This window comes from Ranitomeya variabilis, chromosome 3 (genome assembly GCF_051348905.1).
Source record: "Ranitomeya variabilis isolate aRanVar5 chromosome 3, aRanVar5.hap1, whole genome shotgun sequence".
NCBI lineage: Eukaryota > Metazoa > Chordata > Amphibia > Anura > Dendrobatidae > Ranitomeya > Ranitomeya variabilis.
This window is the reverse complement of record NC_135234.1, coordinates 665,405,138-665,432,201: the sequence shown is the minus strand read 5'-3', so window position 1 is coordinate 665,432,201 and position 27,064 is coordinate 665,405,138. Positions and strand designations below refer to the sequence as shown.

Genomic DNA, 27,064 nt, shown 5'->3' with positions numbered 1-27,064 from the left:
GCCTAAGGCCAGGCAACCCATTTAAAGAGTTGTTTTGGGTTACAACTGGTGGGCACACACCAAATTACTATATTGGACTTGTATTGTTTTCTTACTTTTTTGCAAGTAAATACATATTCGAAAATGAGATTAATAGACAGATATTAGATAGACTCAACACACAGTTCAAAGAAAATATGAAAATTGAAAATCCAACTAATAAAGCACAAGTTTAATAGGAACTACCTTCCACTCTGTGCACCGCAGTCTGAAATCCATTTGGTGCAGCCTGTCAGGAACGTCTGAACTTGGACATACCCAAAGCATGCTGCGTGCCAATAATTATTATTATCTTGTCTGCTCATAATCGTAATAATCTACAATGAAACGGTATGTGGAGATATCGATTTTTTACATTTAACATATCTACCTGTTAGTGGTACTGCCTCCACCACGAGGTTCACAGGCTACAGATGTCTTCCATCTTCTAGGTATATCTGCAATATAGAATTTGAGTCAGATCAAATCTGCACCTACTGATTGCACAAGCCAAGAATTCAGTCCAGAATTGACCCATTAATACGTCCTTTTGTGTCCCAATGATTATTTTTTGTAAATTAACCAATAACCCTCCATAATCTTTTAGTATAATAATTCCCATAGAAAATCCCGGCATTACCATCTACAGCCTCCAGATTGGAGCATTGTAGATGCAGGCACATAGTTAAGAACCATACAGGGATATGATAGACATTGACAGCTGTATTAATAACACAAATCTTTTCTCATAGGAATGGAACTAAGAGAAGGAGCCAACATTCCACATACTAATCCTCATACTGCTGTACAGATCTAAGACAGAGCGAAAATAAAGGTGACAGTATTTTTTCACATGAGTAAGTACACAATGGAGATATCTATCAGAATTACCCTTTATTTGGGACCATGAAACCCCCATTTATGGACCTGAATGTAAAAGAATTAAAGAGCGTTATGCTTGGATCGTTCTCTGTTCTGTAGTACTGGCATTTTATTAGTATTAAGCTTGAGTTAAAGGATTGTGTTTTGTGTTACAACTTTCTTAATGGGGTTGACTGAGATTAGAAAGAGTTTGGTTTTTTTCCAAGGTCAGAAGGGATACTGGCTTTTTAAGGCAATGCTCCATGGAAAAAAAATTGTAAAGTAGCTCATGTCAGAGACCAATCTGAAGACAGTATTGCTTCTTTTCTTTTCCTCATAGGCATGAAGTCATACTTTCTCCACCAAAGTGCAAAAAAAGGTGCACATGGATGAGATCCATTGCAAGCCCTCTCCCAAAAGAGAATGGTCCCTAACAAATCTAACCATTCCTCTGGATAAGAAGACCACAGTGAGGAAATAGGTAGCTTTCCCTTTGCCAAAGGGGAAATTTAAAAAATCCTTTACTTATTCAGAAAGCCTAGCATGGAAGGGAGCATTCTTAAATGTGTGAAAAAAAGTGCAATGCTAATGTGCCATAACTCAAGTGTGGTCACAACTCCCAGTGAGTTTAGCCTCCCGAGAGTCACAATGACTGGAACACTTCAGTATCTTGGACTTTTAAATAACTCGTTCTCAAGGTGCTGCTCATGAAGGTCAGAGCCGGTGAGAGCGGATGGTCACGTGACCGTAAATATGTGATTTGTATACATGAGGTCATGTGCCAACTAGTCGTGCTCGGCTTCTCTTAATTCACTTGCACTAAGAGAAGTCATGCTTGTCTAGTCAAACTGTGGCCGGAGGTGGAAGCAAATCGCACCCTTGTGGTCACATGATCTCCTGTTCTCACTGGCAATACCAGTGAATCCTGACAGCTTGTGAACCGCACGCTGTCAGGATTCGGAAGTGTGCATTCGCATAGAGTAAAGTCAGAGAAAATTTGGCTTAACCTGTATATTTCAATAATGTCAGGGAAAAAGGAGGCTCAAACATGTTGGATTTCAATGCTTGATCCTTTTGTTCTTAGTACAGTGCCACCACACAACAATACAATGATCATTGATCCCTATTTGTTTTCCAGTTTTAGCTAAAACTGGTTAATGGGTGATTTAACTCTATGGTTGGATTTAATTGAAGTATTTTCCCCCACATATACCGTAATCATATTGGTCAATTTAAACCAAGAACTAAAACACTTAGATTTCCTCTAATTCCTAACTGCACGGTATTGAGCAATTTTGGTTACATTTCCCAGTGTGTGGCCAACCTCACATGTAGGATATTTAGCTATGTTGTCCATAATGACCCTCCATTACTGTGTCTTTAAGAGCCCAGCATGCTCACAGTATGTATAAAAATAAGCTGCATGGCTTTGTTGATTTGTTACAAATGACATGGATGTAAAAGAACAATATAAGTATTCATCTGAACGCTGATTAAAAGAGTTTGCTGGATACATCATCTTGGAGGCATTCTCCATGTATTTATTTTTAGTGAGCCTTGTAAACACTTCACTTCCCGGTTGTGTGACTCCCGCCTGAGCCTCTGTATATAATATATCCATTTAACAATGCAATGGGTTGGGAGAAAGGAAACTTATCCTCCATGGACTTGCATTGTGGTTTATTTGTATCATAACCTTTTGCTCAATCTTTGATTAATGGCTGAAGTACAATCAGACGACCATTTGATCTAGAACAATGCTGATTATGTTTCGACTCATCTTAATCATGTCTGAGGAGTCACTACAAGAAATGTCATCTTCTGTGCAGAAATTACAGCCATAAAATGGAAATTATCTACTGGGATTAGAATGTTTTCTTGCTTTGTTCTTTCATGTCTAGACAAATTGCTCAGCACTCAACTTAAGGATGCTTGAACAGGATGATTTATTTTGCAGTATACAAAAAACGTTTTGGTTCATATGGAATCTTCTTCAGTTACTTATCTTATTGTGCATGCAATGCCTAGTTCTCGGATGAAAAATTGTGGATGGGCTAGAAAAATTATGGGAACCGTGACATGCGGTAAACTGTGCTGTTAGAAGTTCATGGTGCGGGCAAGCGTGCCACCAGACGCGGAGTTCACCGCAAAATAAATCCTCCTGTTCAAGCATCCTTAAGTTGAGTGCTAAGTTATGTTTATTATGTGTATGGCTTGGGAGCCAAACTTTTGCACCACCTCGTAGCTGTGCTGACGGTGTTTTTTCGCATAGACAAATTGCTCGACTTTATGAGTTATTTTCAGTTCCCATCATGCCTACCATATGTCATCTCCAGCTCCTCCAAAGTAGTCATCAGGTTACCCAACACCTTAGATAGTGGTTGGCCAAAAGCTCAGACGGCTAACATCTATTTCTGACAACTCGCCCAAACACATGGACACTTAACTGCTAGACATCTCCAACCACTTGGGAAACAAATGCATTGGGTGTTGTAAATCAACAAGCCTAATCCTTTTCTGCCCTGATATCATCAGATGGGAGAAATCTGTAGACCCCATAGACATTAGAGGGTTGGCCAGTCCCACTGAAAGCCCACTTAAATTTAATGTGGACAGGGAGAGTCTTAAAGGGAACCTGTCAGCAGGATTGTGCACAGTAACCTACAGACAGTGTCCGGTCGGCACCGTTATACTGATTACAATGATACCTTGGGTGATGAAATCCATCTTATGGTTTTTCTTTAATCTTTATATTCAGTTTGTAGTTAATGAGATTCTTGTGCCCTAAGGCAGTGTTGGTCATGTGATGCTCTGATTACATATTCATAATGCAGACTGCTGACAGGTCACTGATCCCTCACTGACCTGCACCCTAGCTTGCATAATGAACACCTAACATACTGAAGAAAGAGACAAAAAATGATTCTGCAGGCAGGTGCCGGCCGTGGCACCTGCTCTGCAGCACAATTGCATGTTTAGTGTGGCAATGATACATTTTCTTGATGTTATCCAGCTAGGAGAAAAAAAATGTAAAATGTCGCCGCCCGTGCCTGCGCAGTAGCAGATATAGGTGTCTAGCTGTGATCCGATAGCTGCTGCTGCGCATTTGCCGGCGTCGCCATCATACTGGATAAGAAAAAAAATCCTCCAAGATGGCGCCACCTGCACAGCAGCAGCTATCGGATCACAGCTACACACCTATAGCTGCTACTGCGCAGGCGGCTCCATTTTCAGTTTTTTTCCCTCCCTAGCTGGTATTCCTCTGAGAGTGGAGAGCTGGCCACACATTCCTGCCTCTCTCTGTTAGCTTCTCTCAGAACTTTTCGTTTAGCTTGCAAGTGTACTTGGAAGTACCCATTTACCATGTCGTGAAACCCTAAAAACAACAGTAACATTTTTTCCACCCATACCATACAAATGATACACAATACATTATATAAATCCCATAATATTGCCATTCTAAAATTATAACCCTCAAACAGCTTAATTGATAGAAAGATTAGGAAGTTTTGAATTTCAAACACAGAGAAGAAGGTCCTTAAGTACCAAACTAAGCCACGTCCTTAATTGTTAGAATATACAAAATGCCAATGTAGGGTTAAATACATTTTGTAACACATCTATTATATAATATAGAAAGTGTTTAAAAAACCCTTAGGGCTGCAGAATATTATTTGGTTATGTGTAATCATCTATGTAGTCTTCTCTATAGATATACATTTCTATTTGACTTGATTTCAAGAAGACAGGATGTGCAGTAGGTCTGCTGAGTCACAAAGAGGAATGATTATAAAGGGTATTTTTCATAACGGATATGGATCTGTCCCATGATGGACACAAATGGACCCTGATGGAACACGTTGACTATAGTTGATCTATTTGGTAATTTTAATGGAAAAACTCTCAGAATGCATATGAAAATGATAGAACTTGCAACAAAGCCTCCAAACGCAAGTACAAGGGTCCAACATAAGTGTGATCTTGGTCTTACACTGTCAATTTTCCACTGGATATTTGCAATGGGCAATAGTATTTTGGGAAAGTGTCAGTCATGTAGGTGGGGGGAACCATCTGTCAGTGATATGGGGAGACCTTAACACTTTGGGTGGTGTCCTACCACCAGTCTGTTGTATTGGAATGGACTACTTATTGGTGGTGCTCGTTGTGACATTTGTGTGGCACTTTTCATTGGCATCTAGTTAATAATGGTGGCAGAGTGTTTATTGCTGCTTCCTCAACAAAAAGGTAGTTTTTGGAAATGGCTTTCATTAAAAAAGTCACCATTTGGCTTTTGATTCCCTGTGCATTTTACCTTGATGTGGTCTATGGCTGCAAATCAACTAAGAGGCGCTCAGAAACTGACAGATTAAAGAGGTACAAAATCCTTACCAGACCATCATAAAGAGCTTCCTGACATATTCTCAGTCAGCAACCAGCAATACTCAGTGCAACATAGAGGCAGCAGAAGGCAAAGGCAGCAACATTGTTAATAAAACCCAATTGAAAAAAAAAATTGGTTGTTAACCCTTATCAGGTTGTCATAGGTGTCCAGATATTGAAGAGGACCTTACAAAGTTCCGACATTACTGATGTATATGGGAAGACATTGCAGATCAGTAACTTTAACAGCTTCCAGACCGGATAATAACTTGTACATCTTGGATCCTACAAGATTTTTTTCCTACGTTTGTTTGGACTAGACGGCATGAAGGAAGCAGAGAATATTTACTTAAGATTCTCAGTAGATATTACGCTACACCTTTAACAAATACCTGTGAATAGTGCCCCGGAGCGAAAGATTAAGGAATTTCATTCTTTATTTATTACACCAGATTGCTCCATGAACAAAAATAAGCAATGTGCAGCAGCTTCACGGGCAGCTCACTCCATGGAGAAAGTCTAATCCTCCTCGCTTCTGTGTGGATAGAACATAAGCCTTATAAAAACACCAGAAGATACTCCTCTCATGAGTTCACAGTAAAGCACACCTCTACAAAAGATCAAACGGCTAGGTGCAGACAGACTTGAAGGTGCTGCTAAATTACCGCTAAAGAAGCCGAAATGCAAAATACGAGAGATGATCTATTCTAAAGGTCTAGAGAATATCCATGTACCAAATATTCTATGACATTTTTGTTTCTGTTTGCTCCCCCATGAAATGTTCCTAGGTCTCTCTCAGACACTTTTATTGTACCTGTATTTAACTCTAGATGTAGATGTCTGGGTGCTCTAAATTGGATTAGTGGCACCTCAGGTGTCACCGCTTGACTCACTCAAGGCAGGGTCAAGATTCCACTCTCACTTCAACTTTGACATCCTCAGTGCCCATTATCGGGATGACATTGCCATATATACAGTCTTCACTGCTTCTACAAGTCCGATCTCCATGTTTTCAGATGCCTTTTTGTAGTGGACAGTGGTGTGCTGGTTTTTCATGACCCACCAGGCACCTAGTAGAGAGTGGGAAATAGAGGTGATTGGCCGTCATGGTATATCCTCGACAGCTCTGGACATGCCTTGCTGCCAGAAGTAAGGATATTTACAAACTCAGCAACATCCCTAGTCAAGCCTCTATGGAAAAGTCGGCCTAAAGACTCGCATCACAAAGTACTTAAAGGATGTGGCTATGGCTAATTTTTGGGGTAGATAACAGAGGTATAAACGTTAGGGGCCTTTCCAGGAGGCATTCATCTACTGAAAAATGTCACTTGCAGATGTGCTTGAGGCTCTGGTGCCCCAATAACTGTATTGGTGCTGTAACATACACCAAATGGAAACCATGAGCAATTGATACAAAAAGTATATTGGGAAATTACATAACTTCATCTGTAATCATAATAAGTCTTTAACATTTTTTTGTGTTGTGATGTGAATTTATCGGTCTGGAGTTACAGGTTAATAATGCCAAGGATTCAACTAAAGCAAATCTGTCACTGTCAAACACACGGGAAGGCGGTGGTGGTCTTACCAGGATGGATTTAGCACCTTGGATACCAGTGGGTGTCAAGGTGGATCTCTGAAGGTCAAGGGGGCTGGGCTCTCTTATGTCTCTGCACACAAGCGGGAGCCTCATGCTTCCGGGTTGCCTCTCACTGCTCTCTGGTTGTGAGAGGTGGGGTGTCGGTTTCAGAGGGGAGGGCTGGTGTGGAGGCCCACCTTTCCCATGTTCTCCATTCCTGAGGACCATGACCTACATCAGGTTGTGGTATGGTTGGAAGGTGAGACACCAACATTCCCAGCACTGACGGTATTCAGGGGTCCCGAAACACCAGGTTTCCCAGTATCAGCTGTTGCCAGGAGATATGGGACGCTATGTCTCCTGGTTCAGGTATGTGGTGGGAGGCTCTTTTCTCTTCGCCCTCCTCGCCTCTTCCTCTGTCTCTCTGGCTAGAGGGTGGAGATTGGGCATTACCTTCAGGTTTTCCATGAGAGGGATATTTTATATATTGGCATCTAGGAAGGGCTCTTCAGAAGTCCCTCTCTCTTACGTGGGAGCTGGTGAAGAGGACCCCTGCCCCAAAGGGGTGCATAAGTGTGACGGCTTGCACCAAGTGTGTCTGGCATACTCCTGTTGCTGGCCTTTAGTCCGGTCATCTCATCACTGCTCTAGTGTCACAGTCACCAGGTTTTTGCCACCTAGGCAACCAGTAGTGGTTTCCACTGATTTAGTTTGTTCACCACTGGTGATAAACCTTTATAAGATTCTTTCTTTTTACATTACACTTTTGACTTCTTGTCTAAGATTTAAAGGGAATCTGTCACCAGGTTTTTGCCACTTAATCTGAGATAAGCATAATGTAGAGACAGAAACCCTGATTACAGTGTCAAGTGTCACTTACTGGAATGTTTGCTGTAGTTTTGATATTCTCTTAATGGTAAGATAATGATTTTATGACTTAAAGACTAGTAAAGCTGCTGCCATGTAGTCCTACATATTGATGAGCTCTGTATAAAGGCCCCGTCTCACTAAGCGATTTACCAACGATCACGACCAGCGATACGACCTGGCCGTGATCGTTGGTAAGTCGCTGTGTGGTCGCTGGGGAGCTGTCACACAGACCGCTCTCCCCAGCGACCAACGATCAGGGGAACGAGTTCGGCATCGTTGAAACTGTCTTCAACGATGCCGAAGTCCCCCTGCAGCACCCGGGTAACCAGGGTAAACATCGGGTTACTAAGCGCAGGGCCGCGCTTAGTAACCCGATGTTTACCCTGGTTACCAAAAAAAACAAACAGTACATACTCGCCTTTCGGTGTCCAGGTCCCTTGCCGTCCGCTTCCTGCTCTGACTGAGCCGCCGTACACTGAGAGCAGAGCGCAGCGGTGACGTCACTGCTGTGCTCTCACTTCTCACTGTACGGCCGGCAGTCAGTGAGAGCAGGAAGCAGACGGCAAGGGACCTGGACACCGAAAGGCGAGTATGTACTGTTTGTTTTTTTTGGTAACCAGGGTAAACATCGGGTTACTAAGCGCGGCCCTGCGCTTAGTAACCCGATGTTTACCCTGGTTACCAGTGAAGACATCGCTGGATCGGTGTCACACACACCGATTCAGCAATGTCAGCGGGGCCTCAACGACCAAAAAAAGGTCCAGGCCATTCCGACACGACCAGCGATCTCGCAGCAGGGGCCTGATCGCTGGTACGTGTCACACATAGCGAGATCGCTATGGAGGTCGCTGTTGCGTCACAAAACTTGTGACTCAGCAGCGATCTCGCTAGCGATCTCGCTATGTGAGACGGGGCCTTTAACCCGCCCCACCACTGATTGGCAGCTTTCTGCTATGCACAGTGTACACAGAAAGCTGGCAATCAGTGGTGTGGTGCCGGGTACCAAGCCACACTGTGCATTAGTCCTACAGTCTCCTGTGGTTTTTCTCCCCCCGCTGACAGTGACTGATAAGTCTCTGCCTATATACGCATATTGGCTACGACTAGTGCTAGTACGACTAGTGCTAGTATGACTAGTGCTCAGTGCTGCTCAGTCCCCACAGCTATTTAAAAATATGTTTTTCTCTGAAATGCTGCAGCGTATATGGCTGATATCATACAGTGGCTAATACTTGCTACCCATGGTTTGACTGACAGATTCCCTTTAATAGCTGTAGTCTGTTACATAAAATAAAAAATGGTATACTTGCTTCTTAAGCCGATGCAACTCCTGCCATCTCCCTCCTGTCTTTCATGGCAGCCACTTGACATTATGTTATGTTACCGCTGCAGAAAATCACCAGTGGCTGATCGGCTGCAGCCTTTCATATTCCATCAGAGCTGGCGTCCACTTTGATGGAATACTGAAGCTGCAGCTGATCAGCGACCCTAATTGGCTGCAGAGGTCACGTGACATGTCCTGAAGTCACCAGGAGAGACAGCAGGGAGATCGCAGGTTTGGGAGGTAAATATGCAATATTTTCTGCAATAAGTATTAAAAAAGGTTTTGTTTAGAAGTGGACAAACTCTTTAAATCACAGTAGACATATATGGACATAAAGATGATTTTTTTACAGTATGGGCTTTCTGTACAGTAGATAAAAATGATAAAATCAGAAGCAGCAGTGACTTCACGACTACAACACATGTGACTGCTAAAGCCAATCACTGGGGTCAGCGGCTCTACGGATGGGGTGCTGCTGCTGGAGCAGGGGTTGGTCAGTATAGCTGCTTATATTAGTTTTATCTACAGCAAATGGCGTTAAGGAATGCATAAATGGAAAACTCCTTTAAGGCTATGTTCACACGTTGTGTTTTTGCTGCCTTTTTTAATGAAAATTTAAATCTGTGTTTTACAGTACCAGCTACGTCTATGAGATTTCAGAAATCTCATGCACACATATTGAGTTTATTTTCCTGACAGATTTAGAAAACAGCTGCATTTTTGAAAACTGCAGCATGTCACCTTCAGCGTTTTTTTTTGCGTATTTGTAGTGTTTTTTCACCCATAGAAAATCAACAGACAGCCCTGTCACACCAGCCTGACCAAAGAACTGAGGCGAGCTTCCAGGGCTGCTGAGCGCAGATGGAAAAGATCCCACTCCAACGAGCACTTCATCGCATTCAAACAGTCCCTCACTACTTTCAAGACCGCACTCGCCACAGCTAAACAAACCTACTTCTCATCTCTCATATCCTCCCTGTCTCACAACCCTAAACAGTTATTCAACACCTTCAATTCTCTCCTCCGTCCTCCAGCACCTCCTCCCTCCCCACTTATCTCAGCTGAAGACTTTGCCTCCTTTTTCAAGCAGAAGATTGATAACATCAGAGACAGTTTTGGTCAACAACCCCCAGAGCCCTTCCTCCCGACTTCCCAGCCCTCCACCTCCGAAACCAACTTCTCCACCATTAGGCCATGTGCACACGTTCAGTATTTTTCGCGTTTTTTTTGTGTTTTTTACGCTATAAAAACGTGATAAAAACGCAAAAAAAATGCAAAAAAAACGCTGACATATGCCTCCCATTATTTTCAGGGTATTCCGCATTTTTTCTGCAAATGTTGCATTTTTTTCCCGCGAAAAAATCGCATCGCGGAAAAAAAAGCAACATGTTCATTAAATTTGCGGAATTGCGGGGTTCCGCACACCTAGGAATGCATTGATCTGCTTACTTCCCGCACGGGGCTGTGCACACCATGCGGGAAGTAAGCAGATTATGTGCGGTTGGTACCCAGGGTGGAGGAGAGGAGACTCTCCTCCACGGACTGGGCACCATATAATTGGTAAAAAAAAAAGAATTAAAATAAAAAATAGTGATATACTCACCTTCGGTGGCCCCGCAGTCTTCCCGCCTCTCAGGTGCATGCTGCCGGTTCGGTTCCTATAGCTGGTGTGTGGTGAAGGACCTGCGATGACGTCGCGGTCTTGTGATTGGTCGCGAGACCGGTCATGTGACCGCTCACGTGACTGAGACGTCATCGAAGGTCCTGCACACACACATCATCTATAGGAACGGACGCCGCTGAGGAGATCGGCTGTCTGCAGGTGAGTATAACCATTTTTTTTATTTTTTTTATTACTTTTAAACATTCTATCTTTTACTATTGATGCTGCATAGGCAGCATCTATAGTAAAAAGTTGGTCACACTTGTCAAACACTATGTTTGACAAGTGTGACCAACCTGTCAGTCAGTTTTCCAAGCAATGCTACAGATCGCTTGGAAAACTTTAGCGTTCTGCAAGCTAATTTCGCTTGCAAAATGCTAAAAAAACCGCGAAAAAAACGCAAAAAAAAAAATGCGGATTTCTTGCAGAAAATTTCCGGTTTTCTTCAGGAAATTTCTGCAAGAAATCCTGACGTGTGCACATACCCTTACAGAAGATCAACTCTCCAATCTACTCTCAAGATTGCATCTCATCACCTGTGCACTTGACCAGCTCCCATCCCACTTCATCCCAAACCTCACCACAGTCTTCATCCCAACCCTAACCCATCTCTTCAATCTATCACTAACAACTGGTGTTTTCCCCTCAAGCTTTAAATATGCCTCCATCACACCTATCCTCAAAAAGCCCTCTCTTGACCCTTCCTCTGTATCTAGCTATCGCCCTATCTCACTCCTCCCCTATGCCTCCAAACTACTGGAACAACACGTCTACCTTGAACTGTCCTCCCATCTCTCTTCTTGCTCCCTCTTTGACCGCTCACAATCTGGCTTCCGGTCACACCATTCCACTGAAACTGCCCTAACTAAGGTCACCAATGACCTCTTAACCACCAAGAGCAAGCGACACTACTCTGTCCTCCTCCTCCTCGACCTGTCGGCGGCCTTTGACACAGTGGACCATTCTCTATTATTACAGACCCTCTCATCCCTTGGCATCACAGACTTGGCCCTATCCTGGATCTCCTCATACCTAACAGACCGGACATTCAGCGTCTCCCACTCACACACCACCTCCTCACCTCGCCCCCTATCTGTCGGAGTCCCACAAGGTTCAGTCCTTAGGCCCCTGCTCTTCTCCATTTACACCTTTGGCCTGGGACAGCTCATAGAATCTCATGGCTTTCAGTATCACCTCTATGCTGATGACACACAGATCTACATCTCTGGACCAGATATCACCTCCCTACTAACCAGAATCCCTCAATGTCTGTCCACTATTTCATCCTTCTTCTCCGCTAGATTTCTGAAACTTAACATGGACAAAACAGAATTCATCATCTTTCCCCCATCTCACGCAACCCCCCCCCCAACGAACCTATCCATTACACTAAATGGCTGCCCACTCTCCCCAGTCCCACAAGCTCGCTGCCTCGGGGTAATCCTTGACGTTGATATCTCCTTCAAACCACATATCCAAGCCCTTTCCACTTCCTGCTGACTTCAATTCAAAAATATTTCACGAATCCGTACATTCCTCAACCAAGAATCTGCAAAAACCCTAGTCCATGCCCTCATCATCTCTTGCCTTGACTACTGCAACCTCCTGCTCTGTGGCCTCCCCTCTAACACTCTCGCACCCCTCCAATCTATTCTAAACTCTGCCCAACTAATCCCCCTGTCCCCCCGCTATTCCCCGGCCTCTCCCCTCTGTCAATCCCTTCACTGGCTCCCCATTGCCCAGAGACTCCAGTACAAAACCCTAACCATGACGTACAAAGCCATCCACAACCTGTCTCCTCCATACATCTGTGACCTCGTCTCCCGGTACTTTCCTACACGCAACCTCCGATCCTCACAAGATCTCCTTCTCTACTCCCCTCTTATCTCCTCTTCCCACAATCGTATACAAGATTTCTCTCGCGTATCACCCCTGCTCTGGAACCCTCTACCAGAACACATCAGACTCTCGCCTACCATCAAAACCTTCAAAAAGAGCCTGAAGACTCGCCTCTTCTGACAAGCCTACAACCTGCAGTAACCACCGATCGACCAAACCGCTGTATGACCAGCTCTACCCTCACCTACTGTATTCTCACCCATCCCTTGTAGATAGTGAGCCTTCGCGGGCAGGGTCCTCTCTCCTCCTGTACCAGTTATGACTTGTATTGTTTAAGATTATTGTACTTGTTTTTATTATGTATACCCCTCCTCACATGTAAAGCGCCATGGAAATGGAATAAATGGCGCTATAACAATAAATAATAATAATAATAATAATAATAATAGAAAATAATGCGTAGTTGCGAAAATGCAGAAAAAAAGCAGGTATCAATTTGTGCTGCATTTTTAGTGCTAAAACCTAGGAAAGTTAAATCAGGCTTTTTTGGGGGCCACTAAACGTTATAAACATGCACAAGACACAACAAAAACGCAGCAATAAAAACACAGCAAAAAACGCATCAAAAACTCATCAAAACCTGCTTTTTGAATCAGTTTCTTTACTGCCAAGAGAGCAGGTTTTGCTTGCGGAAATAAAATGCAGTAAAAACGCAATGTGTGAGCATAGCCTAAGTAGCTGTGAACCCACACTGTTTTAGGTAAATGACTTCTACATATGTCACTTCTAGCCTGGCATTTCCTCCAGTCATTAACCCAAACACTGTTGAGAGTCTGTTTCCTGCCTGGTGTTATTGAGTAACCCTTATTAAAAGCACACCAGCAAAACACTGCTTATCATTACTTCACTTGCAGCCTTTTGCTGACTTCCGTAAATAGACATTTTATCTGATTGGCAAGCTTGGTCTGGCTACAAAAAACACACATCTAATATAATAGTGTAATAATAACATTACATATACTATAATAAAAATAAAAATTCTTATATATTATACGCTTTCAAAAAGAGAAATGGTAATAGTTTATTTTGGAATAAATTCATTGATATTTCTTTTTTGGTTCATTCACTTTGCATTTTGTTAATTGATAAAAATTAAATCATTTACAGGTTTATGTTTTTACATCATTCTTACTTTTCAGCATTTTTTTCACGCCTGCCTAAAACATTTGCACAGTACTTAAAGGGAACCTGTCACCCCCAAAATCGAAGATGAGCTAAGCCCACAAGCATCAGGGGCTTATCTACAGCATTCTGGAATGCTGTAGATAAGCCCCCCGATGTATCCTGAAAGATGAGAAAAAGAGGTTAGATTATACTCACCTGGGTGGGCGGTCCGATCCGATGGGCGTCGCGGTTCGGTCCGGGGCCTCCTATATTCATAGGATGACGTCCTCTTCTTGTATTCACGCTGCGGCTCCGGCGCAGGCGTACTTTGTCTGCCCTGTTGAGGGCAGAGCAAAGTACTGCAGTGTGCAGGCGCCGGGCCTCTCTGACCTTTCCCAGCGCCTGCACACTGCAGTACTTGGTCTGCCCTCCACAGGACAGACAAAGTACGCCTGCGCCGGAGCCGCAGCATGAATACAAGAAGAGGACGTCATCGTAAGAAGATGGGAGGCCCCGGACCGGACCACAACACCCATCGGACCAGACCCCAGCGGGACCGCCCCTGGGTGAGTATAATATAACCTCTTTTTCTCATCTTTCAGGATACATCGGGGGCTTATCTACAGCATTCCAGAATGCTGTAGATAAGCCCCTGATGCTGTTGGGCTTAGTTCATATTCGATTTTGGGGGTGACAGGTTCCCTTTAATGTATACATGTATAAGGCCGGTGTCACACCTAACGTATAAAAATACGGTCCATTTTTTAGGACCGAGATACGCAGAAATGTTCCCGAACAATGATCCGTATGTCATCCGTATGCAATGCGAGGATGCGGATTTTTCTCCAAAAAGTTTCCGTGTGTCATCCGTATGGCGAGATTTTCTCACCGGCTTGCAAAATGGACATATAATGGATTCACGGGCTCAAATATTCGTGAAAACATATATATATGTCAGTGAGACACATATATATATTTATATTTCATACAGAGCTAGATAGAAGAAAAGCTGGTAATTAATTTGTCAGCTTTTGCTAAATCATTACTGAACCCGACAGGATATGAGACATGGTTTACATACACTAAAACATTGCATGTCTGTTATATTTTATATATCCCTCCCTAATAATGTTAGTAGTGTGTGTGTACAATTTTGGAGCTGTAGGTATTAAATTAAAGGATTAACTCACGGAAAAAACTGGCTTGGGCTCCCGCGCAATTTTCTCTGCCAGAGAGGCAAAGCCAGTGACTTAGGGCACATATTAATAGCCTACAGAGGGACCATGGTTATTGGCCCCCTGGCTAAAAACATCTGCCCCCAGCCACCCCAGAAAAGGCCATCTGTAAGATATGCCTATACCGACACTTAGCCTCTCTCTTCCCACTGCCCTGTGGCATTGGCATATGGGGTAATAAGGAGTTAATGTCACCTTGCTATTGTAAGGTGACATTAAGCCTGGTTACTAATGGAGAGGTGTCAATAAGACACCTATCCATTATTAATCCAATAGTCTGAAAGGGTTAAAAATACACACACACATTAAGAATAAAGTATTTTAATGAAATAATTACATACACAGGTTTTAATATCTTATTGTATGCTCAATCCTAGCGAAGCCCTCGTTCTTTTGAAAAAAAATGCAAAATAAAAAAGCAACAATATCCCATACCTGTCCGCCGTACATTCAAGTCCCACACTGTAAATCCATCTCAAGGGGTTAATTAGTTTACTACCCGTAGCAGTGCTAATGCTACCGGCTGGGCTGTAAACCATGGAGGAATGAATGAAAAGCTGCCTGCACAGCCTCCCCGCTGATTAGCGTGGAAAAGTTTCTGAACATTTTCCCATGCTGTCAGTTCACCACGTCAGGCGGGGAGTTAGTGCATGCTCAGTGACTACTGCTGATGTCACTTAGGCTGCGCTGACTTCCCGTCTGACGCGGTGAACTTGACAGCGTGGGCAAATCTTCAGAAACTTTCCCACGCTACTGAGTTCATGTCTGGTCAGGCAGGTAGGCATATTGACACCTCTCCATTATTAGCCAGGCTTATTGTCACCTTACAATAGCAAGGTGACATTAACCCTTTATTACCCCATATGCCAATGCCACAGGGCAGTGGGAAGAGAGTGGCTAAGTGCTGGAATAGGTGCATCTTACAGATGAGCCTTTTCTGGGTTGGCTGGGGGCAGATGTTTTTAGCCAGGGGGGCAATAACCATGGTCCCTCTATTAATATCTGCCCTCAGTCACTGGCTTTCCCTCTCTGGTGGAGAAAATTGCGCGGGAGCCCACGCCAGTTTTTTTCCGTGAATTAATCCTTTAATTTAACCCCTACAGCTCCCAAATTTTACACACACACACTGCTAACATTATTAGTGAGGGACATATAAAAGTTTAATGGATATGCAATGGTTTACTGTGTAAACCATGTGTCATATCCTGTCGGGTTCTGCAATGATTTTACAGAACCCGACAATTGAATTATCGGCTATTCTGCTATCTAGCTCTGTATGAAATATAAATATATATATATATATATATATATATATATATATATATATATATATGTGTGTGTCTCACTGACATATATATATATATATATATATATATATACTGTATATATATATACCTATTCTATTTGTATATATCTATTCTATTCTAACATGTCAGTGTGATTTTTACTGTATGCGCACAGAAATTGTCGGCTTATCTATCTATCTATCTATCTATCTATCTATCTATCTATCACATATAAATATGTGTGTGTTTTGAAGAATATTTCATTTTAAAGCGATGTGTAAATGACAGAGAGCTGCTGTATGTAAAAGCTCAAGTTAAAATCGCATTGCACGCGGATTGCATAAGGATGTAATACGGATGTCATACAGATGTTGCAATAAAAAAAATCGCTTTGACCTCGCATGACACTCGCATAACACTCTCATGACAATCACATATTTTTCCTCTGTTTTTTTTTGGTCCGGAAATTGGACTGTTTTTATTCTCGCAAATGGGTATGAGCCCAAATGGGTATGAGCCCCAAACCTTTACATCGACCAAGAAGCAACAGTCTGAATGGAAGATGGTGACACGACATGGTTCAAAGTAGAGCAAGGTGTCAGACAAGGCTACATCCTGTCATTTCTTTTCAATTTTTATGCAGAAGCTATTTGTAGGAAGGCTGGAATTGCTGACAAAGAAGAAGGAATCAGAATTTCTGGACGAATTATCAACAATCTTAAATACGCAGACGATATAACATTGATAGCCACAAGCGCAGATGGAATGAAGGACTTATTATAGAGTGTCAAGATGGAAAGCTGCAATATGGGACTATTATCAATACAAAGAAGACAAAGATATTGACTACTGCCAGGTACGACCGGGATATATCTGAGATGGATGGCGATAGAGCTGAAAGTTATAAAGGACTACAACTTATTTTGGTCAATGATCACTCAAGATGCAGTGACGACCCTGGAAGTCAATAGAATAGCTATGGGCAAATTAACAATGAAGTCACTAGACAAGGTCTTCAAATCGAGAAGATTTTACTGATGACGAAGACTCGGCTCCTATATGTAGTAACATGGATTCAAAAGCTGGATGATAAAAAAACAAGACGGAAGAAGAATCAACGCCTTAGAAATGTGTTACTGGAGAAAAATGTTATCAATACCATGGATGGCAAGAAGAACAAACAAATCCATTTCGAACAAATCAAGCCAGACATGTCACTGAAAGCAAGGATCACCAAGATGCAACTTCTCTACTTTAGACACATCATATAAAGAGAGCAATCACTGGAGAAGGCCATCGTGGTCGGAAAAATATAAGGGACAAGGCAAATACGAACACCAGCAACCCAAAGGCTTGATATTATCAAAATAACAGCAGAAAAGACACTGATGGACATATTTAGGCTTGCACAAGATCGATCTTCCTACGGATCAGTCATCCATCAAGTCACCATAACTCGAGATTGAGTCGAAGGCCATTAAATAAATAATAAATTATACTATATATACACTGCTCAAAAAAATAAAGGGAACACTTAAACAACAGAATATACCTCCAAGTAAATCAAATTTCTGTGAAATGAAACTGTCCACTTAGGAAGCAACGCTGTTTGACAATCAATTTCACATGCTGTTGTGCGAATAGAATAGACAACAGATGGAAATTATTGGCAATTATCAAGACACACTCAATAAAGGAGTGGTTCTGCAGGTGGGGACACAGACCACATCTCAGTACCAATGCTTTCTGGCTGATGTTTTGGTCACTTTTGAATGTTGGTGGTGCTTTCACACTCATGGTAGCATGAGATGGACTCTACACCCCACACAAGTGGCTCAGGTAGTGCAGCTCATCCAGGATGGCTCATCAATGCGAGCTGTGGCAAGAAGGTTTGCTGTGTCTGTCAGCGTAGTGTCCAGAGGCTGGAGGCCAGGAGACAGGCCAGTACACCAGGAGACGTAGAGGGGGCCATAGGAGGGCAACAATCCAGCAGCAGAACCGCTACATCAGCCTTTGTGCAAGGAGGAACAGGAGGAGCACTGCCAGAGCCCTGCAAAATGACCACCAGCAGGCCACAAATGTGCATGTGTCTGCACAAATGGTTAGAAACCGACTCCATGAGGATGGTCTGAGTGCCCAACATCCACAGATGGGGGTTGTGCTCACAGCCCAACACCGAACAGGATGCTTGCCATTTGCCACAGAACACCAGGATTGGCAAATTCGCCACTGGTGCCCTGTGCTCTTCACAGATGAAAGCAGGTTCACACTGAGCACATGTGACAGACGTAGCAGAGTCTGGAGACGCGGGGGGAGAGCGATTTGCTGCCTGCAACATCCTTCAGCATGACCAGTTTGGCAGTGGGTCAGTAATGGTGTGGGGTGCATTTCCTTGGAGGACACACTGCCCTCCATGTGCTCGCCAGAGGTAGCCTGACTGCCATTAGGTACCGATATGAGATCCTCAGACCCCTTGTGAGACCATATGCTGGTGCGGTTGGCCCTGGGTTCCTCCTAATGCAGGACAATGCCAGACTTCATGTGGCTGGAATGTGTCAGCAATTCCTGCAAGATGAAGGCATTAAAGCTATGGACTGGCCTGCCCATTCCCCAGACCTGAATCCGATTAATCACATCTAGGACATCATGTCTCGCACCATCCACCAACGTCACGTTGCACCACAGACTGTCCAGGAGTTGGCGGATGCTTTAGTCCAGGTCTGGGAGGAGATCCCTCAGGAGACCATCCGTCGCCTCATCAGGAGCTTGCCCAGGCATTGTAGGGAGATCATACAGGCACGTGGAGGCCACACACACTACTGAGCATCATTTCCTTGTCTTGAGGCATTTCCACTGAAGTTGGATCAGCCTGTTTTTTAATTTTCAGCTTTGATTTTGAGCATCATTCCAACTCCAGACCTCCTTGGGATTTTAGTTGTAATTTACGTTGATCATTTTTAGGTTTTATTGTTCTCAACACACTCCACTATGTAATGAATAAAGATTTACAACTGTAATATTTCATTCAGTGATATCTAGGATGGGGAATTTCAGTATTCCCTTTATTTTTTTGAGCAGTGTATACACATACACACACACACACATATATAACCCATAACATGAAAGTAAGATTAATAATGTAGCTTTCATTACAAAATATTCAGTTTTACTCAAATTAGTTGATGCAAAATGAATAGACCACACATCAAAATCTACAGTACTACATCTAGTATTTTCTATGTCCGTCATGATTACTAAGGCACCAAGTCTTCGAGGCATGTAATGAACAAGTTGGTGACATATTGCAACATCGATTTTTTTTTCCATTCTTCACGAACTATCTCTTTTCTAAAACCTTACATCTACCAAAGTCACAAAGTCATAGTAGCATCTTCTCTTTCAATTTAGACTTGCATTTTTTCTAAATGCATGGCACCTACAGTGAAACATGGTGGTGGCAGTGCCCTCGAGTGGGTCTGCATGACTGCTGCTGATGTCAGGGAGCTACATTTCATTGTTGGGGTCATGAATCCACAGATGTCTTTCCTTATATCGAAAGAGAAAAAAAAACGCTGCCAAAACGCCTAGTGTGAACTTAGCCTTAAAAATCACAGAGGTCATACAAAATACTAGATGTAGTTTTTGATGTGGTGATGTGGGATGTATTCATTTTTGTATCAACACATTGGAGTAAAATAGAACTGTTGATACTTTATTTTTATCAATTAACAAAAGTTTGGTTGGGGTATGACTGCAGTATCAGTCTACTGAGGGTTTGGTTTGTGTGTTGTCTGCTATCATGGAGATGCTGATTAATTGCAGTGATCATCACGTTTAATCAGTAATGATCAAATAAAAATGTACAGAAAGTACTTCCCAGTAATTTCCATTAGGAGCTTAACAAATAGCAATGGAATCCCATATCAAATTTAGGTTCCTTCTCCACCATGACCACCTTCAGCAGTAAGCTCACAGTAACAGCCTTACAGAAGAGTGGTAATGCACACAATGATGTATTAAAGGCAAAGATAATATACACTGTGATGTCAGAATAAAATGATTAACTCACTGAAGTTATAGCGCAAATCTAATATGCACACTGATATGACAATAGCTTCATTATACGCAGGTAGCTGTCACAGAACAGGGATAATGCGCACCATGATATGACAGTACAAGAATATTCTACTTAGTGAAGTAATAGCACAGGAATTATAAAGTGATGTCACAGTTTAGGGGTTAAACATAAAGTGATGCAAATTGCCTCTTCAGAGAGGAAGAGGACTAGAACTCTGGTGTCACCTATTGGAAGTAGCAATCCTAAAAGTCAATATCGACTCTCTAACGAGCCTTGTCACATGACTTAGGATAAACGCCATAACCAAAATCTCAGTGTCTGCAAATTGAGAATTTGGTTTGGGATTTTATCCTAAGTCATGTGTCAAGGCTCGTTAGAGAGTCAATATTGACTTTTAGGATTGCTACTTCCTATAGGAGGCACTAGAGTTCTAGTCCTCTTACTCTCTGAAGTGACAAGTTGCATATTTCCCAGAAGAGCATTGCAGCTTAAAAGTCTCCTCACCTTGGCATGTCAGGCTTGACATGTCTCTCTCCGCAAGGCGAAATGTTACCCCTTGGATCCTCTATTCAGACAGGCCGGTCAGCAACAAACAGGAAGATGAAGTACCATAAGTAACAGCAATGCATGTGGTCAGAGACAAGCCAGAAATCGGAACCAGACGGGAGCACGGGATCCAAAATGCGAGACAAAAGACATAGTCGGGGTACGAGCCAAAGAGTCAAAGCCAGACAGGAAACGTAGTAACAGAGATGGAAAGCAGGAGGCAGGGTTCAGAATTCAAGCTGAGTCATACACCGAAGGAAACCACCAAACACACAATAAGTCAGGGATAGGGAACGGGTCAGGTACAAATATGGGTAATCAGAGGCAGAAGGATCACTAGGGTATACGGGTCAGCTGCTCAAGCCAGGGACTGGAACTATCACTGACAAATGCTACCAGGAGTGGCACCAATAAATAGCCACCCAAGAACCAAAGAGAGGCAGGAAAGGCTAAACCCACCATAACCAGGCCGGGGAAGGAAAAGCAAGAAGCAAACCCTTACCTGGATCATGACAGATCCCACATAAAGTGATGTCACAGTGCAGAAAGAATGCACACAATAATGTCACACTACAGGGATAATGCACACCATGATATCGTAGTATAGGAATCATGCATACAGAAAACAAAGACCTAGCTAGTCTTACCTTCACCAATAGCAAAGGTTCTGTTAGCAAACCTAGCCCTGCATATAAGGGACTTGGCCAAAGAAAAGAGGCTTGCTGGTACCTCCATATTTACTCCAGCAACAAGCACCAGGGGTCATCATCAGGATTTTATACCTCAAACTAATCGCATGTACAGTACAGACCAAGAGTTTGGACACACCTTCTCATTTAAAGATTTTTCTGTATTTTCTGTATTTTCATGACTATGAAAATTGTACATCCACACTGAAGGCATCAAAACTATGAATTAATATTAATATTAATTATGTGGAATTATATACTTAACAAAAAGGTGTAAAACAACTGAAAATATGTCTTATATTCTAGGTTCTTCAAAGTAGCCACCTTTTGCTTTGATGATTCCTTTGCACACTCTTGGCATTCTCTTAATGAGCTTCAAGAGGTAGTCACCGGGAATGGTTTTCACTTCACAGGTGTGCCCTGTCAGGTTTAATAAGTGGGATTTCTTTCCATATAAATGGTGTTGGGACGACCAGTTGTGTTGTGCAGAAGTCTGGTGGATACACAGCTGATAGTCCTACTGAATAGACTGTTAGCTGCTTTTTTTGCCATAATACAAATTCTAAGTAAAGAAAAACGAGTGGCCATCATTACTTTAAGAAATGAAGGTCAGTCAGTCCAAAAAATTGGGCAAACTTTGAAAGTGTCCCCAAGTGCAGTGGCAAAAAGCATCAAGCACTACAAAGAAACTGGCTTACATGAGGACCGCCCCAGGAAAGGAAGACCAAGAGTCACCTCTGCTTCTGAGGATAAGTTTATCCGAGTTACCAGCCTCAGAAATCGCAGGTTAACAGCAGCTCAGATTAGAAACCAGGTCAATGCCACACAGAGTTCTAGCAGCAGACACATCTCTACAAAAACTGGTAAGAGGAGACTTTGTGCAGCAGGCCTTCATGGTAAAATAGCTGCTAGGAAACCACTGCTAAGGACAGGCAACAATCAGAAGAGACTTGTTTGGGCTAAAGAACACAAGGAATGGACATTAGACCAGTGGAAATGTGTGCTTTGGTCTGATGAGTCCAAATTTGAGATCTTTGGTTCCAACCACCGTATCTTTGTGCGATGCAGAAAAGGTGAACGGATGCACTGTACATGTCTTGTTCCCACCGTGAAGCATGGAGGAGGAGGTGTGATGGTATGGGGGTGCTTTGCTGGTGACACTGTTGGGGATTTATTCAAAATTGAAGGCATACTGAACCAGCATGGCTACCACAGCATCTTGCAGCGGCATGCTATTCCATCCGGTTTGCGTTTAGTTGGACCATCATTTGTTTTTCAACAGGACAATGACCCCAAACACACCTCCAGGCTGTGTAAGGGCTATTTGACCAAGAAAGAGAGTGATGGGTGCTACGCCAGATGACCTGGCCTCCACAGTCACCAGACCTGAACCCAATCGAGATGGTTTGGGGTGAGCTGGACCGCAGAGTGAAGGCAAAAGGGCCAACAAGTGCTAAGCATCTCTGGGAACTCCTTCAAGATTGTTGGAAGACCATTCCCGGTGACTACCCATTGAAGCTCATCAAGAGAATGCCAAGAGTGTACAAAGTAGTCATCAAAGCAAAAGGTGGCTACTTTGAAGAACCTAGAATATATGACATAATTTCAGTTGTTTCACACTTTTTTGTTAAGTATATAATTCCACATGTGTTAATTCATAGTTTTGATGCCTTCAGTGTGAATGTACAATTTTCATAGTCAGGAAAATACAAAAAAACCTTGACTCTAAGATGCCTTGTCTGAATGACTGGGCATTCAGGCAACCTCTTCATTCCCTCTCTGTGGGACTATCGAAGACAGCCAAATACAGTGTTCAGCTTCTTCTGGCTGTCTCATAGAGAATGCATGGATTAGAGTGCAAATATCAAGTTAGGTTGGCCATTTTAGCCATTGGACCCCCACTGGTCAGCAAGTTCTGACCTATCTTATGAATAGGTGACAACTTTTAAAGATGGTTATAACTCTTTAAGGTGGCAACAGACATTTGATGCATGGAATTCTTTAGGGATATAGTCTGATTCTAGTGGTGCCTGACAGAGACTTCTTCCTCTCCCTCCATTGAAAACACACTCAGCTGGGGGTACATGTGTATGTGAAGTCTTTCTGCTGTCACAACCCATCTGGATCAAGAACTTGTGTGTGCTTGCCTTATTTCTTTCTGTCCCACGTAAAACACAGAGGTATGACCTTCTGGGTTCTCTTGTTTGCTCATTTTATTGATAATGGTAGTTTTGCACTGGTTCAGAATGTTCTGGGGAAGAGATCATCATGAGATTTTCTACAATTTCTCCCCCTGCATTGTAAGGCTACGTTCAGAGAAACATGTAAATTTACAGGCCTATCATGTCCACTAACTTGAGATTAGCACTGCAAGATGGACAGGACTAGTACATGCTAGAATTTTTTTTTTTTATTTCCTTCGAGAATTCTTTGATGAAATTGGATTTAAACCCAGCAAGATGAAAAAGGCAATTAGAATCTATTCTATCTATGCTGCTTTTTGTTAAGCCACTTACCAACATCCATGTTTCATGGTCTGAGTAGAGATTGTTAGGTATGGATGGCTACAGGTCTAGGGATGAGCAGACCTGTGGATGTTCGAGTTTGTTGGGTTCGACCAAACTTTAGTCCAAAGTTCGGTTTGGGTACCAGAACTCTACTTGAACTTGAACCTGAACCCCATAGAAGTCAATAGAACCCGAACTTTGGTGCTATAAAATGGTCGTAGTAAGGGCTGGGGGGGCTGCCAAATGAAGTAGAGTCTCTCTCAGCATGCGAACTCCCAACATTAAAACCTACTTCTGGAAGCAGTCTGTGTTCATAGTTCAGCATCAGAGACTAGGTGTCCGGTACGAACCCCAAACTTTACAGTTCGGGTTTGCTCATCTCTACTCCTGAGTCCTGACCCATACTCAAAAGACTTAAAAGCTTAAACAGTATGAGGCTCTTGAGTTCAGGTCATGAGACCGCTAGTCAGTTCATACAACATACTGTAAACTGGACTTTGGTTCTATTCACACTTTGACTATGAAGTCTGTTTGGCATAAGAGGCGCGTAATTCAAAGATACCCATAGTCCACGTTCACTGGACAGAGACCAAAAGAGTCCCTTTGGCCTCTTGTGGTGTATACTGTACATTGTTTTTTTGTTTTTTTTTTACTGTACAGAAAAGAACAGATGCCACTTTTTATGTAGAAGCATCCACCATATATAAATTAATTTAACATTAATACCCACAGTGGCATAATGGGGGCATATACTGGAACCTTCTGCTGGGGCCGGGGGGTATAAGAAGGTGTTTTTTTTACAGGGAACAATGGTTTATCTTTAGGGTTAGAGAACATCTATAAAGAGAACAATTCACTATATAGAAAAAGATAAATGATATACTAGTAAAGTTCTCAATCCATAGTGTTTTTCCTGAATTTATTATAGTAGTTTTGTAACTTGGAAGGTTTACCATAGACCAAGGCTCATTAACTTTTGTACTATTGAGCTAATGTTTTTTTTTTGTCCAAACTGTAATCCGCTTACCGTAATATACATAGTGGAAATAGCTGCTCAGAAAAGGATTAAAGAACCAAGCTGAAAAAACATTTGTTTCCTTCACATTGATCAGACTTCTATTTACACTATATGCATTTTATTAGCAAATGTACATTAAAAGATCATTTGCAACAGGATTTCCTCACTAGTAAAATATTTTAAATATCTACAATGTGCTGTAAAACATTTGGAAGAAATTTTCTAACCAAAGGTAATCAGTTTTTAGCTGCTTTATCCATCTAGAATCAGAAGTGTTGAGTAAGTTAATACATATATAAACTTAGCAAAATGTCTAATTGGAAAAGTCGATAATGATACGATAAAGAACACTAAGGCCGGCGTCACACTCAGCGTAGGGAAAGACGGTCTGTATTTTACGGCCGTAATACGCAGTAATTTTCACAAAACACTATTCCGTATTCAATGCGAGGATGCAATTTTTACTGACAAATGTATCCGTGTGTCATCTGTATGGCTTCCGTTTCGTGATTTTTTTGCGCAGGCTTGCAAAATGGACAAATCATGGATCCATGTACTAAAATATTCCTAAAAACATATATACAGTCTCTCTCTCTCTCTATATATATATATGTCAGTGAGACACACACATATATATATATATATATATATATATATATATATATATATATATATATTTATACATTTATATTTAATTCAGCGCGAGATATGTGAAAAGCCGGTAATTCAATTGCCGGCTTTTGCTATCTCCATCCCAAACCCGACAGGATATGAGACATGGTTTACATACAGTAAACCATCTGATATCCCTTTTTTATTACATATTCCTCTTTAGTAATGTAACAAGTGTCTGTGTGTAAAATTTTGAAGCTCTAGCTATTAAATTAAAGGGTTAAATCCCGGATAAAATTGGCGTGGGCTCCCGCGCAATTTTCTCCGCCAGAGTGGGAAAGCCAGTGACTGAGGGCAGATATTAATAGCCTAGGGAGGTACCATGGTTATTGGCCCCCCCTGGCTAAAAACATCTGCCCCCAGCCACCCCAGAAAAGGCACATCTGGAAAAAGCGCCTATTATGGCACTTAGCCTCTCTCTTCCCACTCCCGTGTAGCGGTGGGATATGGGATAATGAAGGGTTAGGCCATGTTCACACTTATGCGGGTTTTACCGCGGATCCGCAGCGTTACTGCAGCTGCGCGTCCGCAGCAGTTTCCATTGCGTTTACATTTACATGTAAACCCTATGGAAACCGCAATCCGCTGTGCACATGCTGCGGGAAAAACCGCGCAGAAACGCAGCGGTTTACATTCCGCAGCATGTCACTTCTTTGTGCAGAATCGCTGCGATTCTGCACCCATAGGAATGCATTGAACCGCTTACTTCCCGCATGGGGCTGTGCCCACGATGCGGGAAGTAAGCGGATCATGTGCAGATGGTACCCGGGGTGGAGGAGAGGAGACTCTCCTCCAGGCCCTGGGAACCATATTTGTGTAAAAAAAAAAGAAATAAAATAAAAAAATAATGATATACTCACCTCTCAGCGCTGCACGCGGCCGTCCGGTCGCAGGGTTGCTGTGCGAGCAGGACCTGCGGTGACGTTGCGGTCACATGACCGTGACGTCACGAAGGTCCTTCTCGCACAGCATCTTTGGAACCGGACCGCCGCGTGCAGCGCCGAGGAGATCGGGACGTCAGAGGGTGAGTATAAACCATTTTTTAAATTATTTTTAACATTACTATTGATGCTGCATATTGCTGCATATGCAGCATCAATAGTATAGGAGTAAACCTGCAGCGGAAACCGCAAAACAAACCGCGATAAATCTGCAGGGATAACCGCAGCGGTTTTGCCCTGCAGATTTATCAAATCCGCTGCGGGAGAACCCGCAGAGGACCCGACCTACGTGTGCACATAGCCTTACTATTGTAAGGTGACATTAAGCCAGGTTAACCCCTTCACCCCCAAGGGTGGTTTGCACGTTAATGACCGGGCCAATTTTTACAATTCT

The 27,064-nt window shown here is 42.7% G+C and overlaps 1 protein-coding gene across 2 annotated transcripts in view; it reads right to left on the bottom strand.

The window, feature by feature from the left end:
- Positions 1 to 27,064, bottom strand: part of HDAC7 (histone deacetylase 7) — a 498,490-nt gene that overhangs the window by 200,409 nt on the left and 271,017 nt on the right. For both annotated transcript variants that reach the window (XM_077297893.1, XM_077297894.1), the window contains exon 3: positions 410 to 476. The gene's annotated coding sequence lies outside the window, so the exon portion shown is untranslated. The remainder of the gene's footprint in view (positions 1 to 409; positions 477 to 27,064) is intronic.